The following is a 17,530-nucleotide window of genomic DNA, read 5'->3' as shown; positions in this document are numbered from 1 at the left end:
AAAAAAACCCAGTAAACAGATAAAATTCCCTTACAGCCCTTTTTGGTTCCCAACATTTCCCTTGTAGTACATACTCCCTACCCCTTGAGTGACATTTTTCACATCTCTTAGTTTTTTTGGGTGCACTACGGCTTAAAATAAATTTTTTACATTATTAATCTTTTTTTTTCACATTTATTCATAAAATGAACCAACAGAAAATTTGGGGGTTTTTAAACTCGGGTTTGACACACACGGGTTTCTGTTATTAGGGTTAAATTTAACTAATTTTAAAAAACTCTTTTTTTAACAGATTAATGTTTTTAAAATGGAATCACAGCATTTTTTCCAAAAAATAAACCTGTGAAATGCTCAGCACAGAAATACATGTTTGATTGATTGTTTGTTGAGAGAGAAAAAACCCACTAAGTTTTGTTTTGGGTTCAATGAGTGACTAAAAATTTTTGCAAAAAATTATAAAACATAGTGGTGGAAATAAAATTTATCTCAATGTTTTTTTTTTCACAGGTGGAGAAACTTATGTGATGGCAGACAGAGTGGAGCTCAGTGTTATGGAGTTTTTGGGGGGAAAAACTGTGGTCATAAAGACGGGATGGAAAAAGCCTCAAAAAAATTTTAAAATGTGATTTGAAAAGGGGTCATCAGTAAATTAAAGATGGAAAACCAAAGTTTGTAACAAAGGGATAAAAGACAGATCTGTTTTTAATCTCGTGATGGAACATTTAGGATCAATGCCCTGAGAAAGGAATGACAGTGGTCAAAATTTTTGGGAGCAGCTTTGATCAAATGGAAAAGAATTACAAGAACAGACTCTACAGTTGTTTTTAAGGTAAAAATACTTATTTTTTACTCCGGGGGAAATTAAGTCTTTTGGGACAGATCTAAATGTAAAATTGTATTAAATTTGTGTACAAACAAAGATATCTTACTTTCCCATTACCGTTTTTGGGGTTAAAATAGTAAAAAACAAATTAACAGTCATAAATGAATCCCCCCTTCATTACTGTTCAGTCAGAGTCAAAATAATATCCCTTTATATTCTGAAAGTTTCTGTATTTATTTATTAAGAGAAAAAAATCCCTTTTTTTTACCCAAAAAGGGGGGGGGGTTTATCTGAAAGGGGTTTATCTCTCAGCTCCGGTGTCCTCGGGCCCAAATCTGGTCTTGGTGTCTGCCCCATGGAGAAAAGAGGGTGCCCTGCTCCTCTGATGGGGGGACGTCCTCAGTAAAAGTTTGGGACTCGGGGATGGACACTCAGTGACGACGCTGAGCTCCTCTCGGGAAAAAGATGGACTAACTTTCATCACTCTGAAAAAGACGTCTCAGGACATCTGGTTTTTCCCAGTCAGGAATCAATCAGTAAGGGTCTCCAGAGGAGAGAGGATCTCTCCTGGGGTGTGTCAAATGATGGAAAAAACCCTGGTAATCATCTTGGAATCCCCTGTCACAGTTCACCCTGACATTTTGACGTTTTTTTCTCTAAAAACGGGTACAGGCCCTTATATCTGGGGTTAAAAGAAAGCTGGGGATAATTCTCTTGTTAATTGGGTTTTCTCTTTCTTTTTTCCCGGGAAGGAAAAGAGACGAGGAAAAGCTGAAGGCTCAGTTGTCCCAAAACCTGGAACCTCCAGAAAAACCTCTTTCATGATGGTTGAAATGGAGGTTTTTGCACCTTAAAACAACAACTATTTGGACCCCAATTTTTTCTGTTTTGTTTCTTTTTTGGGTTTGAAAAGGGAAATGGGGGTTTTAGAGTGAAAACTCTGCTCCTGTTTCTATTCTTCATGAGACTCTGATAAAAATTTTACCCATCTTTCTATGAATCCTTTTAAAATATTTTTTTCAGGGGTTTTTTCATGTTTATCATCAACACTCTGGGGAAAAAAGGTTTTGTCATTAATAAAACAGTGAACACAGTGGAGCTTCGTCCTTGGACAAACACGGGGGTGTTGAGTAGTGGGGAGAGAAGCGGGGGCCTTTTGGGGAAACCATGAGGCCACAGGCTCAGACCCCCCTATGTCCATGGTCCCTCGCTGGTCCTTGACCTGGGGACATGACCCAATTTCCACTGCTCCAGGTGTACACACTCCCCTGTGGGAAGGAATGCTGGATTAAATGAGACAAATACCCCCCCATGGGGATAATAAAATGAAAAACATTTCTTTTTTACAGGTTCTAGATTAAGATTGTATTTTTTTGGAAGGGAAAACCTAACTTTTTTAATTTTTTGTAAAAAGCACGGGTTTGTGTTTCACATAAATAGAATATATGAACTGGCTCTATTTTTTTTTCAACTTACAAATCATTATGTTGGTAAAAAAACAGATTAAAAAACAAAGTTTTATGTTCCTTTCATTGATTACTGTCTTTAAACTTTATAATAATTTTTAAAAGTTTAAAATAAAAAAACAAAAAATGTGTTCCCAAGGGGGGGTGTGGTTTCCTCCCCCCTGCAAAAACATGTATTTAAAGCATTAAGATTAAGTGGTAGCAGATGAGATGAGATCTTTTTTGTAGGTGTTTTTACTGTGACAGAGACAGAGTAAAATTTAATAGATGTTTCTTTTTCTGTTGTATCGAAACTACTAAGAATATTAATAAAACGCCAAAACATCTCAAAAATTTTTGAGGATTTCATCTCTTCTACATTAAAAATATAAACAGAGCGGAAAACACTTTCTATGAAGGTTGTATTTTAATGCCTATAAAAAGCATTCTAATGTTTTAGGGGGTTTGTTAAAAAGTTTTTTGTTTGCTCATTATTACCATCATACGTATTAACAAAATCAAAAACCAACTTTTTGTTCCCTTTTTGCAATGGTTATGAATGATTAAAATTTTTAAATTTCTGAATAGTGATCATTAAATATGTAATATCTGCCTGGGGACTTGTTAATTTTTTTGATTGCATCAAAAAATACTTTGCTTGCTAAAATGTGTATAGTGATCCCAAAATTGAGTTTTGACTTTACTATAGTTTTTAAATATCTGTAGCTATAAGTATATGTAATAAAGTTTTTTTAATAATGTTTTAACATTCCTACGCACCCGACCCAAACAGCTAGGGCAACATCATAAGGCTTTTGTCGGGCTCTAAGTAAAGTGCAAGAATATAAACACTATTTTTAAACAGATATAAGTTACTAGAGAAAATTAAAAAAGGTTGCAATGAACCAAGGACTGAGTCCTGCTCTTTAACCCCATATGCACAATTTTTATAAAGGCTATTTTAATTCTTAGGTGTTATTTGCAAGTTTTTAGGTAAAGTTAAAACTGCCGTCTTTCAACAGTTCTCCCTTTTACTAAAGCTACTTTCCCTCCCGGCAAGTGCTAAACCCTTGGTGCAGTGAAAAAAAGCCGCCACAAAAAGCGGAGAAATTAATACTTCCCGGGTCCCTTTTGGACAGGGTTTTTCAACTATGCTTGAGGGACCCCGCAGCCAGCAAAATAAGGGCTTTTCCTCTGCCCAACAACACCATCGGAGGCGCTTTTTATAAATTTGCCCAAAGGAAATTTGAGGAGCAGTTAAATGATAAGGGCGGACAGAAAGCTTTTCTCTACAGTTAGGGATAAAGCCACTGACGTAAAAAAGGGAACTGTTTTTTGTTCCCCTTACGCAAGATTCATGAGGGGAGTTTGACATGAGGGAGGAATGTTTTTCTGCAAACCCCCCCCCCCGGTTATGGCAGAGCCACAGCAAAAAGAACTTTTTAAAAATTCATTGACTTTTTTACTTGAAGAGGCCAATTGAAGTGGGGGGCCTTTTTGGGGGAAATCTTGCAAAAGGGGGGGCCCGGGGTTTAGGCTGGGAAAAACGGGAGGGCCCTTGAAAGCGCTTTTCAAGTGCGTTTTCCCAAAATCCAGGGGAAATCACTGCATGATACAACACGAGTCCCGGGCTAAAGATGTAATGGCCGATGTAAATTGCCCCCCCGTCAACTACATCAAAAAAAACCCTGACAAACCCCAGATTTTTTGGGAAACTTTTTCGAGGAAATGGGCCCCCGACCACAAAAAAAAACTGTTCTGTTTCACAAGGATTTCCTGTTGGCTGTCCGGGGGGGAAAAGGTGCTGTCCAGGGTATTTGAACTGCGAGATGAAATCTGCATTTTTTTGGAGGAAGGGGGCCCAAAGATCTTCCCCACAAATTTTACTGTTAAAAGTTCCTCATGAAACTTCCCTACCCCCGGGGGACATGTTTTTTCTGAAACTAAGGGAAGTAAATTTTGCAATTGCAGGACCAAATACACACCCCCCCCCTTTGGCAGATAAAATCACATCATTCATCGGGAAAACTTGGGGTGTGGCTGCAGCGGAGGTGAAAGTGGAAATGTGGACTCATTTGAGAATCTAAAAAAGATTCATTAAAGTCAAAAAAACTGCAAAAACACAGTGATCCTTGCGGGAAAAGGGCAACTTTTTTGGAAAAATTTTTCCCTTTGTTTGGCAAGACCCCAAAGATTTTGACTGGATCCGTGACCCCTTCAGTGCAACCCCATCCCCCGCCCTTCAGAAAATTTCAGAGGGGAAAAGGTTTCATTGATGTCCCCTCTGATTCAAAAATGGGCTGCAGTTTCAGTCAAAGACACGGGCTGCTTTTTGGGGTTTGGGAAAGTGGAAAAAAGTTCCCCACTGTGGGAAAGGACCCCTGGCCAAATTTTTCCCTTTTGCCCACTTTCCCACCCTATGTGAGTTGGTTTCTTGCTGGGGCCCTAAATTTCAAGACCAAATACAGAGCAAAGTTGGACATTGAAAATGAACTCGGGGAGGGGGCAATCTAAAAAACTGCAACCCGGTTTAAAGAAGATTTGCAGCGGGAAAGAGGCCCACACTTAAAAAGTTTGTGAGGATTAAAGGTTTTTTTTCAAAAAACCCTCTAGGTTTTATTTGTTTTTTTTTTTTTTTTTTTGTCTTTCGGGGAATTTGGTTCAGGGGAAAAACCCATTTTTCAGAGAGAAAATTTTTTAAAAAAATGTTGAATTTTAAACCCAAAAAAGAAACCTGTTACACTGATATAAAGAAGCATTTTAAATGCCAACCTGGTTCCCCGGTGGATGTAAAACTGTCACGATTAATTTTGATTTTTTTGGCCCTTTGCCAGCGCGATTTTTTTTCATATTTTCATGCTGCTGGAAACGAATTTCAAACTGATGTTTTTCAATTGGAAGTTATTTTTTTTTACAGTTGGGAAGTTTATTTTTGGGTGTTGTTTTTCCCAAAAATAATGACCCTAAAATTCTATTATTATATTTTTCTTTTATCCAAGTTTTTACTATGAAGGAAATCCCCTTCAAAGCCCAAATTTACAGGGGGTTTTCACAAGATAAAAAAACTATTCATAAACCTCAAAAAGGGAAAAAACCCAAAATCACCCTTTTGCCATAAAAAACCAAAAAAAGGGACAGAGCAGCAGAGTCCTGGGACAGAAATTCTGTTCGGGTTTTCTGATTTTTAAATGGGGGGAAGATGGACAAAAGTATTCGATGGATCCTGAAGTCTACAGACAAAAAACGTAAAGCTAAAAGTTAAGGGGAAAAGGGATGAAATTTTTAAATGGTGGTGCTTCACTGTAATGACCCAAAACCCTTTACCCGGGTTGACAAATTCCCGATTGACCCGGCCACAAATAGCCCCATCACATTTGGTTGAAAAAAAACCCAAAAGGGAAACCCCTGGGGCCCTCATTTCACGAAAACAACTAAAATCAGTGGCAAAAAAAGACCTCGGCAAAGAACCCCCCAAACCCAAGGAACCCCACGGGGAAATTGACGGGCCTGAAGTCCCCTTTTCCCCTCCATTTTGGGAATGTGAGTATCGAAAAATTTAAAAACTGGGCCTATACTTTACCCTAGAAAACAACAGTTGTGTCAGTGTCCCAAAATTTTTTAAACCCTTTTTTACGAAAATCTTTTAAAAAAAATTCATCAGTGAAAGGGTATTTTAATGTTTATATTTTGAATCTACGGCGCCCTTCAGAGGCCAAAGAGAAAAAAAGCTGAAAACTTTTAACTTATTCTATCCCCCAGTCACAAAAAATGTAACAACAGGGGGAAACAGAAAAATGGGTTATTTATGATTTTTTTTTAAACTTTTATTAAATAAAGCCTTTTTTTTTTTGAGGCCAAATGACCCCACCACAATGTTGATTAAGTTTTTAGTCCAACTTTAAATGAGGAACCTTCACTCTCATTCTTCATGTCGGGAAGGCTCAGTTTGTTTGTCGTAAAGGGAAGTCAATTTGGATGCCACGGGAATTTCCTGCTCTGGCAAAAAAAAACCCATTATGATAGTGGTAGTTTTGACACATTTTCTCTGTGGCAAAAACCTGAATTTCCTGCTCTCAGCACACAAAAACATCATGTTTTGCAGTTTGGAAAAAAGCCCTTGTGTAACACCGCTCATGCGAGTAAGGGACACTTGTAACGGTTTAATTAGAAAAACTTTCAAAAGCTGCAAAAGGGCCCAAAAAGAGGCTGAACTGGGAGGAGCATGAAAGTTGTTTTTGGGGAATGTTTTTTGTTGCTATTTTGGGGTTTTCCCCATTGGTGAGAGGTTTTTTTTGTCTCTTTTTTTTTGTTCTTTTTTTCTCTACTAAAAACCAGCAGTGGTTGTTTTTGTCTTCGATAAATTCGATTCGGGTTAAATACATCCCAGATTATATATTTTTCTTGTCACAAGATCGTTTATTTGTGTTTGTAAATTCGCTGTGAACAGTGTTCCTTTAAAATACTGTTTTTCTTCAAGGAAAGTATTTAAATTGCGGTACTGGAAAAATGGATGTGTTTTTTTGGGTGTTTTAAAAATTTTAAATTTTAAAAGGGTTTCAAAAATTTTATAAAACTTTTGCGTTTTTTTTGTTGCATGGGGACCAATTTCCTGTTGCAAAATGTCATTGCTTCTGTTGTGGATAGGCCACAGGACTGAAATTGATTTGCAGTTGAGTTTTTTCCCTTTTGCCCATGGGCAGTCATGAAGTTTTCCCTTTTCCCTGGCCTGTGTTAGAAATTTGAATCAGCCCTTAAGCCAAAAATGGGGGATTTTTCCAGGGTTCAAAAATTGACATTTCTTTGACCTGCTCAAGTTTTAACTTGATTTTTGAAAAAAAAACATTTTGGGCCCTCCTTTAGCAGGTCAGGGGTTTTTTCCCTCTACTGGTTCAAAAAGGGGCTGAGGTTGCCCTTTTTATCTTGAAAAAAGGGAAAAAAACTTTTTTAATGTGGGCCCTCCAGAAATGGGAAAAAAAGGAAAAAATCAAATAAAAAAAAACAAAGAAAGGAAGAGGGAAGATCATTTCAAAGAGTTGAAAAGATTTATATTTCCAGTTGACAGGGTTTACATTGTGATTTGAAATGGAGACTTTTATCTGTTTCCCCACAAAAAAAAATAATTTTGTCTAATTTTTGGCAATTTAAAAGAACCAGTTTAAAGGTCGGGGGGCTTTTTTTTTTAAATTTGTTGAAAAGGGTAAATTTCTTTTTTTGTATCTGTCTTGGCAACCATGTTGTTAGTGGGTTGTCAGGTTGTTTTGGGTGTTGAAAATACTGTTTAGGTTTTTTTTTTTTTTTTTGAGAGTTAAGGTTATGTTTTACTTCCTTGTTGTTGCCTTCTGTGTTCAGTGTTTGGGAAAAAACCCCTTTTTTGTGAAGGTGATCAGAAAAAGGAGAATTTTCAGGGCTGTTCAGTGGGGGATGTATGCTGATGTTTTTAGAAATGATTCTACGTTATTAATCATTTTATTAAAAATTTTTTCATAAAATGAACCCCAAAAGATAAAATTTGGGGGGGTTTAATCAGTTGGCAAAAAAAAAGGTCTGTAATTATGGTTTAATTCAACTAAGTAAAATCTCTGTTTAACAGATTTAAAGTTGTTAAAAGAATCAAGCAGTTTTCCAGCCATGACCCGTGAAATTTTGCAGCAGAAATACAGTTTGGTTGATTTTTTAGTCTGAGAGAGAAAAAAACCCCCTAAGTCTGTTTTAGGTCAATGTTTTGGCTCAAATATTGCAACAATTATGCTTCATAGTGGTAGAAACGAAATTTCTTCAATGTTTTTAAATTACCGGTGGAGAAACTTACTGTGATGGCAGGGAAAAAAATGGAGCTCAGTGTTTGGAGCTTTTGGGGAAGGGAAATGTTTGGGCATCAGGGGCTGATGGACAAAAGCCTTAGAAATATTAGATGGGATGTGAAAAAGGGGGTCATCAGTAATTTAAAATGGAGAAAAAAAAATGGTTTTAAGTAATGTGATCAAAGGGCAAAATCTTTTTTTAATTCAGTGATGGAACCTTTAGTATCAAAGACCCGAGCAGGGTGAAAAGTGGTTAAAAATGATCTGATAATTTGACTCCAAAAGGGAAACAACATTATCTGAAAAGACCTACGTTGTTTATTTAAAAGGGAAAAATATTCTATTATGGGCTGAGATCATAAAAACCCTTTCATGGATTCCCCGGGTTGGGTGCTGAGATGTTGGACAAAAGGGGATTCCTCTCTTAAAACCAAAAACCTGTGCTTTGATCCCATCTCCACTCCTTTTTTTAAAAATTTGTTCTGGCCCCTTTTGAGAAAGATTTGTCAATATTGTTAAAATGTTCTTTTTCAGTCAGGTGTTTTCCCAACTTCTCTTAAAAAAGCCCCAAATTTTCAGACCCCCTTTTGAAGAGACACAAATTTGTTCCCTCAGTTTCAGTAATTTTTCCCCCTGTATTAATCTGCCATTTGTAATAAGATTTTAGAAAAGCTTGTTTTTTTAAACAGCTGAATGATTTTTAAATAAACATATTTTTTTTTTTATTTATATTTTTTATTTTTTTTATTTACTTTTTCTACTTTAAAACACAACACACTTGATGACCTGAAAAAGGGTGCTGTGAACTGGGGGGATGGGGAAAACCCCTTGTATTTCTATTGTGTTGGGTAACAATCAAACATGGTTGTTTCTGTTTGTGGGAAAAACACCCCTTTTTGGGGGTTTTTTGAAGTAGGTGGGTTTTTAGGCCTTGGGGTTTAATGGTGGGGGTGTGGGGAAAAATTCAGTGTGTACCCCAAAGGGGGCTGGTGGGGGAAAAAGACCCAAAAGGCTTTTTGCCCCGATCCAGACGATTGTTGGTTTGGGTTTAGTTGGAATCTGTTCCCAGGTCATCAGGGGAGTGCTCCAGCAGCCTCATGCATCCCCAAAACCCGGAAGGGCCTTTCCCCATTTTTTTTAAAGGTAGGTACCTTTTAAAATGGGTGGAGACACTGTTGTCTGCGCCCCTTTTGTGTACCCCCCCACATTAGCAGGAGGTTTATTAAAACCCGGAAAATTGGGCTTTATTGACCCAGAACTTTCTCCATTTCCATAAGGGTCCCTGGCCCTTTTTGTGTTGGGCCCCAAAGGACCCCTGGGTTAAAATCAGTCTTCATGTTTAGGGGCTTCTTGACAGCCTTTCAGGGCCCTTAAAACCATGATCTAAAAGTAAACCCTGGGGACAGTGAGGTGAAAACAAGGGGCACCAGTTTGGTTTTTTACCACTGTTGTTGGAGCTCTTGTGAAAGTGTTCAGCGATTTTCCCAAAAAATCGGGAAGTTTTGGTTTTAAATTTTTGCTGAAAAAACCCCCTTTGGGCGCCCCCGTTTAGTTCTCTGGATTTTTGCAAGAGTCTATCCCCAATGCTGAAGGACTGCATCTGCACTTTCCCGGTGGTCTGGGAGCAGTGAAACCCCTTTTGGTGGGGAATCTGTATCTTCAGGCGGGTTTCCTGCATTAGGTTTTTATTTTAGCCGTTTTTGTCTCTGAAAAAACTTTCAAATTTTACTGGGGTTTATATGAAGCCGCAGCAGAAAAATGGTGTCTTTTGATAAAACTGTCCCTTTATAAGTGGTCATTTTGGGACCCCAAAAGGGCCCCAAATTCCCAAAACCTTTTTCTGTTTTTTATGGAAAAACCCAAACAATTTTAAATTTTTTTAAAGGCTGTTTTAGGATTTGTTTAGTTTTTTTTGGGTTTTGACTGTTTAAAAAAAAAAATTGCGCTTGAAAAATCTAAGAGTGGTTCTTAATAAAAAAATTACCCCAAATGCATCAGGTGTCTGAAACCTTTTTTCCACAGCTGTATTTTATTTTAAAAAAACCCGTGATTTAAGGTGTGTTTTGTTGTGTGAATAAAAAACATTTTCAGGTCTTACTGTAACGTACTTACTGAAGTTGGGCATACGGAAGTCTAAGATTTTTGAAAAAATGCAACATTTTCAATAATCATTTCTGAAATTTAAATTTTTTATAATTTTATTTGATCATTTTTAAAAAAACCAGACATGGGGATTTATTTAAACTGTAGGAGGAAGCTTTGGCCAAAATGGACAAAACCCCACACCCGTTTAAAAGTTAAAAAAATGAAATCTCCCCTCAATAGACAGGTCAAAGGTCCTGAAACCCTTTGCTTTTTTTTTTTTCATTTTTTTTTTTAATAAATTTAGTTCCCTTATTATTGGGAAAAATTTTTACCTAAACAAATTTACTGTTTTAAAATTACTTTTTCAGGTCAGGGTTTCAGATATTCCCGTGTAGGGGTGTATGCTGATGTCTTAGAAAATGTTAGCTCCCACTCAGTCCCTCAAAACACCCCAAAGGCCCACTTGTTTATTGAAAGGGTTTAAAAAAGGGAGAAAACTAATCAGTTCCTCTTTTTCGCATACAAAGAACAAAGGGCCCTTTAATTTTCCCCACCACTCCCCTGAGCTCGTACTTGTGTTGGGGGTTTGGGCTGGGACTGCTTCATGTTCCTCTTTGACTAAGAACTCAGTAATTAACCCTGTACATGAATTTCCCGGGCACCAGATCATGTCATTTAAAAAAGTTTAACTCAGATTTCAGAGATGTTGTGGGGAGTGCTGCTGTTGTTTTTACTAGATTTATGTTTGACACAGGGTGAGAAATAGGGCACATGACGCAGTTAAAATGAAAAAACTGAGCAATAAGTTTGTTTCTCCACATTTTCAGTTTTTAAAAGGGGTTTATCAGTTTAAAAGGAGACTTTTTTAAAAGTTTCTTGTTTGATTTCCCTTCATGATTGGTGTCTTGAAAAATCAGCTGTCGTCTCAGAAGGGGTGTTTCATTTAGGTTTTATCACACAGGAAAAAAAACACTTGTTGAACTGAGGCTGAAAAAAAAGGGAAAAAATTTTATACTGGGTTCCCTTTCTTTTTTCTTATTTTTACGAGAAGTTTGAAAAAACGTTTTTTTGTTCACATTTCACCACTCTCCCCTGAGGGTGATCACTACCACAACAACTGCTTTCTGTTTAGAGCCCGGGTACCCTAGGTTTGACTTTGGGGGGAATTAGTTTAAAATTTTAAAGTGCTGAGTGGGCCCCGAAAAGAGTGTGAAGAGGGGAGGAGACATGGGAAACTGTGGTTGGACTGTTTCTGTGATACTTGGAGTTCTCCCTGGGGAGATATTGAGTGGTTTTTTTTTCAGGTTTCTAAAAATGGTTTGTGGATGGGGTTTAAAGTTTTAAAATTTTTTGTTTAACTGGTTCTGAAAGGAGGTTTGAAAATCTTTAACGTTTATCAAAAAAGTTTGATGAGGGCCAAAGAAAAATGGGCTTTATAGTCTTTTATACACACGGCTTTAGTTTGTTTCTTTCCACAAAGTGAGACAGCTTGTCTCCCAAAATATCTACGAGAAAAGATTAAGATTGATGCTTTGTGTTTTTTTGGGGGTGGGTTGTGACACAGACATGGTCTCAGTGAATTTTTTTGTTTGGAGAAAGTCACAAAATGAGAAATTTACACTTTGGAGGAAGGACAATTAAAAAAAAGTCATGTATCAGAGGGGCCCAAATAAGGATGTAAATTTATTTTTTTGTAAATCTGTGTTTCATTGTGCCCTTTATGTTTGGCCCTTTAGCCTTTGAAAATTTGTTGAGTAAAAACCCGATGAACAAAAAAACCCGTGTAACACTTTTATGAAGGTTGTATTTTATAATGCCTTGAATACACTTCTTGTTTTTAAGGGGTCAATAAAGCATTTTAATGGGCATTTTTAACCCTCTATACATATTCAAAAAATCGTTTAAAAACCCAAATTTATGTGCATCATGACAAAATGGTTACGAATGATTTTAATTTTTAAACTGAATAGTGCATTATAAATATGTCAATATCTGCCCGGGCACTTTTTTAGTTTTATAATGCTTTTATAACTTTCTTTTCCCTTTTCTAAATGTGTATAGTGAAAGCATAATTTATTTTGACTTCGCCATAGTGCTTTATATCTGTAGTTATAAGCTTGTAATAAGTTTTAATAAAAGAATATATCTCCCTACAGCACCCCCTGTTTTAAACAGCTTGCAATATCATAAATGCTATTTGTAAACGCAAGTAAAGTGGGCAAGAATTGGGCCAATTTTTTTTAAAAAGATTTAAATTACTAGGGGTAATTAAAAGGTTTCAAGAAAAATAAATCCCGAGTCTTTGGGTCTTTAACCCCCTATGCACAGTGTTTAAAATCATAGGTGTTATTTGCAGCTTTTTGGTAAATTAGAGCAAATGGGGTTTTGGATATAAGACTATTATAAAAAAAATATGAGGCACAATGAAAAAGAGAGGCCCGGACAGTAAAAACAAAAAGGAAAGTATTTAGTTCCTTTATTTTCATTTAAAACCCAAAACACATAATCAGAATGATTTTGGTTGGGGTTTTTACAAAACCATGAAACACGTGAAAAGGCCACAAAAGGGCCCCGGGTGGTCCTAGGGGAGGGGGTCTTAAAAATGCCTTTTTTTTTGGGTTGTTTAGGGGGGATTCAGGGTAGAGGTCAGGAGATGGGTTTTACAGCAATACAAGAGAACAGAGGCAAATCTTTAGTGCTTAGCTGGGTTTGGTTTTTTTTGCAGAAGGGTTTGATTTAAAAAAACATAAGCAAAATACGTTTTTTGTTTTAAAACAGCCTATTTAGAAATTTTGTTACCGCCCTATCGTGCGGCAGCCAGATTACCCCTGGTGGCTTAAGCTAGCTACACAAAGGTTACCCGACACGGTTGTTTTTCCCCCACAAATTTTGATCGTTTTTTATATTCTTGCGGGTTTTAAAGATTGAAACCTTCGAAATCAATTTCTTTATATGTTAAAAAGATGTGTTTCATGTAAGCAAAGTAAAGGGATTAGCTCACAAAAAAATTTGAGGACAGAGGGGAAACATACCGTCCTGGAGAGGACCCCAGAGGAGAAAGGAAAAAAATCCGCCCTTTTGACCCAGTACATACAGGGCAATGCTTTTTCGACAGTGGGAGGAGTGGGGGACGGAGGTGGGGGGTTTGGGCCCGAGGTCAGGGGGCATGGGTAAGGAAAGACACTTTTACCCAAAAATAATAAATTTAAAAAAAAAACGATATCAAAATAAAAAATCTGACGGGGTTCAATAAAGGCGGAAATTTTTGCGATCCCGTATAAAAAGAAAAACCCATATAACAAAAAAACCATTAATTTTTTTTTTTCGAATTTTCCCAAAATGCCGAATTTCCCGCAGCAAAAATTTAAGTTACATTAAAAAAAAAATAAGAACCCCAAATTTTAAAAATTTGTCTAAATGAAAAAAATCAAACCTCTTTCATTGCGCAGTGTCCCAAATTGGGCAGTCATCCTCATAGCACAAAAAAACTTCCAATTGAAAAAAAATCAGTTTGGGAAAAAATTGTTTGAGCGGGGTGAAAAATTTTAGAAAAATCCGGGGGGGCCCAAAAAAAAAAGTTTAATTTCGTGACGTTTCACATCCACCGTTTACACCCGGGTTTGGGATTTAACCAAATTCTTTTTACAGGTCGCTAAATGTCCCCATTTTTTTGAATGCCCTAGATATTATTTTGATGTCGTTTTTATTAATATTATTATTATTGTAGAAATGTCATTCCTTAGTCCATGACCCTGACCTCTGACCCCACCCACCCACCTCCGTCCCCAGCTCCTCCCACTGTCGTAAAGCATTGACTGTATGTACTAGTCGTAAAGCGGCTTTTCTTTCCTTTCTCCGGGACAGGTAGGTTGTCTCTCTGTCCTGCTAGTGTTTTTTGAGCTAATGCCTTACTTTGTTTACATGAAGCACATCGTTTACATATTAAAGCAATGATTTCGAATGGTTTCAATCATTAAACGCAAGAATATGAAAACGATCTAATTTGTGAGTTTAAAACTAGCCGTGTCTGGTAACTTTCGTCTAGCTAGCTTACGTCACCTACGGGTAATCTGCGCTGCCTGCATGATATGCGGTAACATAATGTCTCATTAGGCTGCTTTAAACAAAAAAAACCCTGATCTGTTTATTTGTTTTCAATCAAACCTTTCTGCATAAAAACAAACCCAGCTAGAGCACTAAAGATTTGCCTCTGTTCTTCTTGTAGTTGCTGTCAAACCATCTCCTGACCTCTGACCCTGAATCACCTCACCAACCAAAGGCACTTTTAAGAGCCACATCTCTAGGACCACGCCGTGCCACTTTTGTGGCCTGTTTCACGTGTTTCATGTGTTTGTGTAATGTGCTCAGAGCGTTGATAATCATTCTGATTATGTGTGTTGGTTTAAATGAAAATAAAGTGAACTAAATGCATTTCTTTTGTCTTTACTGTCCAGGCTCTCATTTCATTGTGCCTCATATTTATTTATAATAGTCTTATATCCACAACACCTCATTTGTTCTAATTTACCTAAAGCTGACAAATAACACCCATGATATTAACATTGTGCATATGGGGTAAAGATGCCAGACTCAGGACTTAGTTCATTGCACCTTTTAATTACTCATAGTAACTTATATCTGTTAATAATAGTGTCATATTCTTGTCACTTTACTTAGCGCTGACAAATAGCACTTATGATATTGCATAGCTGTTTATAACTGTGTGCTGTAGGGAGATATATACATTATTATAACTTTATTACATATACCTATAACTACAGACATAAAGCACTGTAGGCGAAGTCAAAAGTCATTATGCATCACTATACACATTTAGCAAAGCAAAGTAGTTATGATGCATTATAAAACTAACAAGTGACTAGGCAGATATTGACATATTTATAATGCACTATTCAGATTAAAATTAATAATCATTCGTAACCAGTTGTCATAATGCATCATGAAGTTGGTTATAACGACTTGTGAATATTTATAGATGGTAATAATGACCATTATAATGCTTTATAGACACCTTATAAAACATTATGAGTGCATTCATAGGGCATTATAAATACAACCTTCATAGAAAGTGTTACCAAACCAGTGACAGATATAATGCCTTATATGTCCTTGTTCCAACACTTCCTTGTAGCTACATACTGCCTACCCACTCTGATTGACATATTCACATCTCTTAGTTTTTATTGGTTGCACTACTGCTTCAAATGATTCTACATTATTAATCATTTTATTCACATTTATTCAAAAATGAACCAACAGATAATTTGGTGGGTTTAACTCAGTTTGACACACACAGGTCTGTAATTACTGGTTGAATTCAACTAATGTAAAAACTCTGTTTAACAGATTCATGTTGTTAAATGAATCACAGCAGTTTTCCAGCCACTGACCTGTGAAATGCTCAGCAGCAGAAATACATGTTTGATTGATTGTTTAGTCTGAGAGAGAAAAACACACTAAGTCTGTTTTAGGTCAATGCATGTGACTGAAATATTGGAACAATTATGCTTCATAGTGGTAGAAATGAAATACTCTCAATGTTTTAATTCACAGGTGGAGGAACTTACTGTGATGGCAGACAGAGTGGAGCTCAGTGTTATGGAGCTTTGGGAGGAACTGTAGTCATCAGACTGATGGACAACGACTTAGAAACATATAGATGGGAAATGAAAAAGGGATCACCAGTAATATTAAGATGGAGAAACAAAGTGATTTTAACTAATGTGATTAAAGACAGATCTGCTTTAATCCCAGTGATGGAACATTTAGGATCAATGACCTGAGCAGGAATGACAGTGGTCAATATGATCTGATAATCTTTGACTCAAATGGAAAAGAATTACAAGAACAGACTCTACAGTTGTTTATTGAAGGTAAAATATTTTTTTTCTACTCCTGGGAAATTAAGTCATATTGACAGATCTAAATGTCAAATTGTATTGATTTGTGTACAAACAAAGATATCTTACATTCACTTACCAGTTTTTAGGTTCACTAGTGAAAACAAATATAACAGTCCTGAACTGAATCCTCCTTCATTATTGTTACAGTCAGAATCTAAATAATATACTTTATATTCTGCATGTTTCTGTATTTATTTATTTAGAGACAATTACCTTGTTATCAAATGTCATCTGTGTGTGTTTCTCTCAGCTCCGGTGTCCTCTGTCCATCTGGTCTCTGAGTGTCTGTCCCATGGAGAGAAGAGGGTGTCCTGCTCCTCTGAAGGAGGGGACAGTCCTCAGTACAGCTGGACTCTGGATGGACACTCAGTGACAGACGCTGAGCTCCTCTCTGGAAATGATGAGACTAACGTCATCACTCTGAGACAAGACGTCTCAGGACATCTGGTCTGTTCAGTCAGGAATCACATCAGTAATGTCTCCAGAGGAGAGAGTATCTCTACCTGTGGTGAGTGACAACATGATGAGAAATAACTTGGTAATCATGTTGGTGTCATAACATCAGTCATAAATGATCTTTGCTTGTTCATAGGCTTCATATTCATCAACTGCACCTTACCTAATGGGACACACATATCAGAGTGGGTGTTTGAAGCCAATTACATACTGTGTATAAACCCAACTACTGCCCCTACCACTGCTCCAACTACTGCCCCTACAACTGCCCCAACTACTGCCCCTACCACTGCCCCAACCACTGCCCCTGCGACTAGTTTGGGTAAGTAGACTACCATAGTGTCAAATAAACCCTTTCAATCAAACTATGACCAGTGATGAACTGTGGTACATTCGTAAATTAAACTTTACTTAAAAAATAAAATGAAAACTCTCCTGTCACAGCTTCACCCTGACATGTGACGTTTGTGTCTCTGAACAGGTCACATGTCCATCATATCTGCGTTGAAAGTATCTGTGATAATTCTCTTGTTAATTGGGATTCTCGTCTTTTTTGCCTGGAAGAAAAAGAGACAAGGAAAAGCTGAAGGCTCAGCTGTCCCACGAACACTGGAACCTCCAGAGAACTCTGTCATGATGGTTGAAATGAGAGGTTCTGCACCTTAAAACAACAACTAGCGACACATTTCATCCGCGTTAGGTTCATTATTTTAGCCGTTTTTGTCTCTGAAGAACTTTCAAATGTACTGGCTTTATATGAAGCACGGCAGCAGAAAAATGTGTCTTATAATAAAAAGCACGTCCTTCATTAGTGGATCACTGGTACCAAAATGACCCAATATTCAAACTTTCTCTGTATTTTTATGGAACCAATCAATTTTAAGTTTTTAATGACTGGTTCTGTTTAGTATTTTGTGTGTGACTGTACTAAAAAAATGCACTTGAAGATCTAAGAGTGATTCTTAATAAAATATTACACAAATGCACTGGGTGTCT

Source organism: Mugil cephalus, chromosome 5 (genome assembly GCF_022458985.1).
Source record: "Mugil cephalus isolate CIBA_MC_2020 chromosome 5, CIBA_Mcephalus_1.1, whole genome shotgun sequence".
NCBI classification, from domain to species: domain Eukaryota; kingdom Metazoa; phylum Chordata; class Actinopteri; order Mugiliformes; family Mugilidae; genus Mugil; species Mugil cephalus.
The sequence above is the reverse complement of the archived record's forward strand: the minus strand, read 5'-3'. Positions refer to the sequence as shown.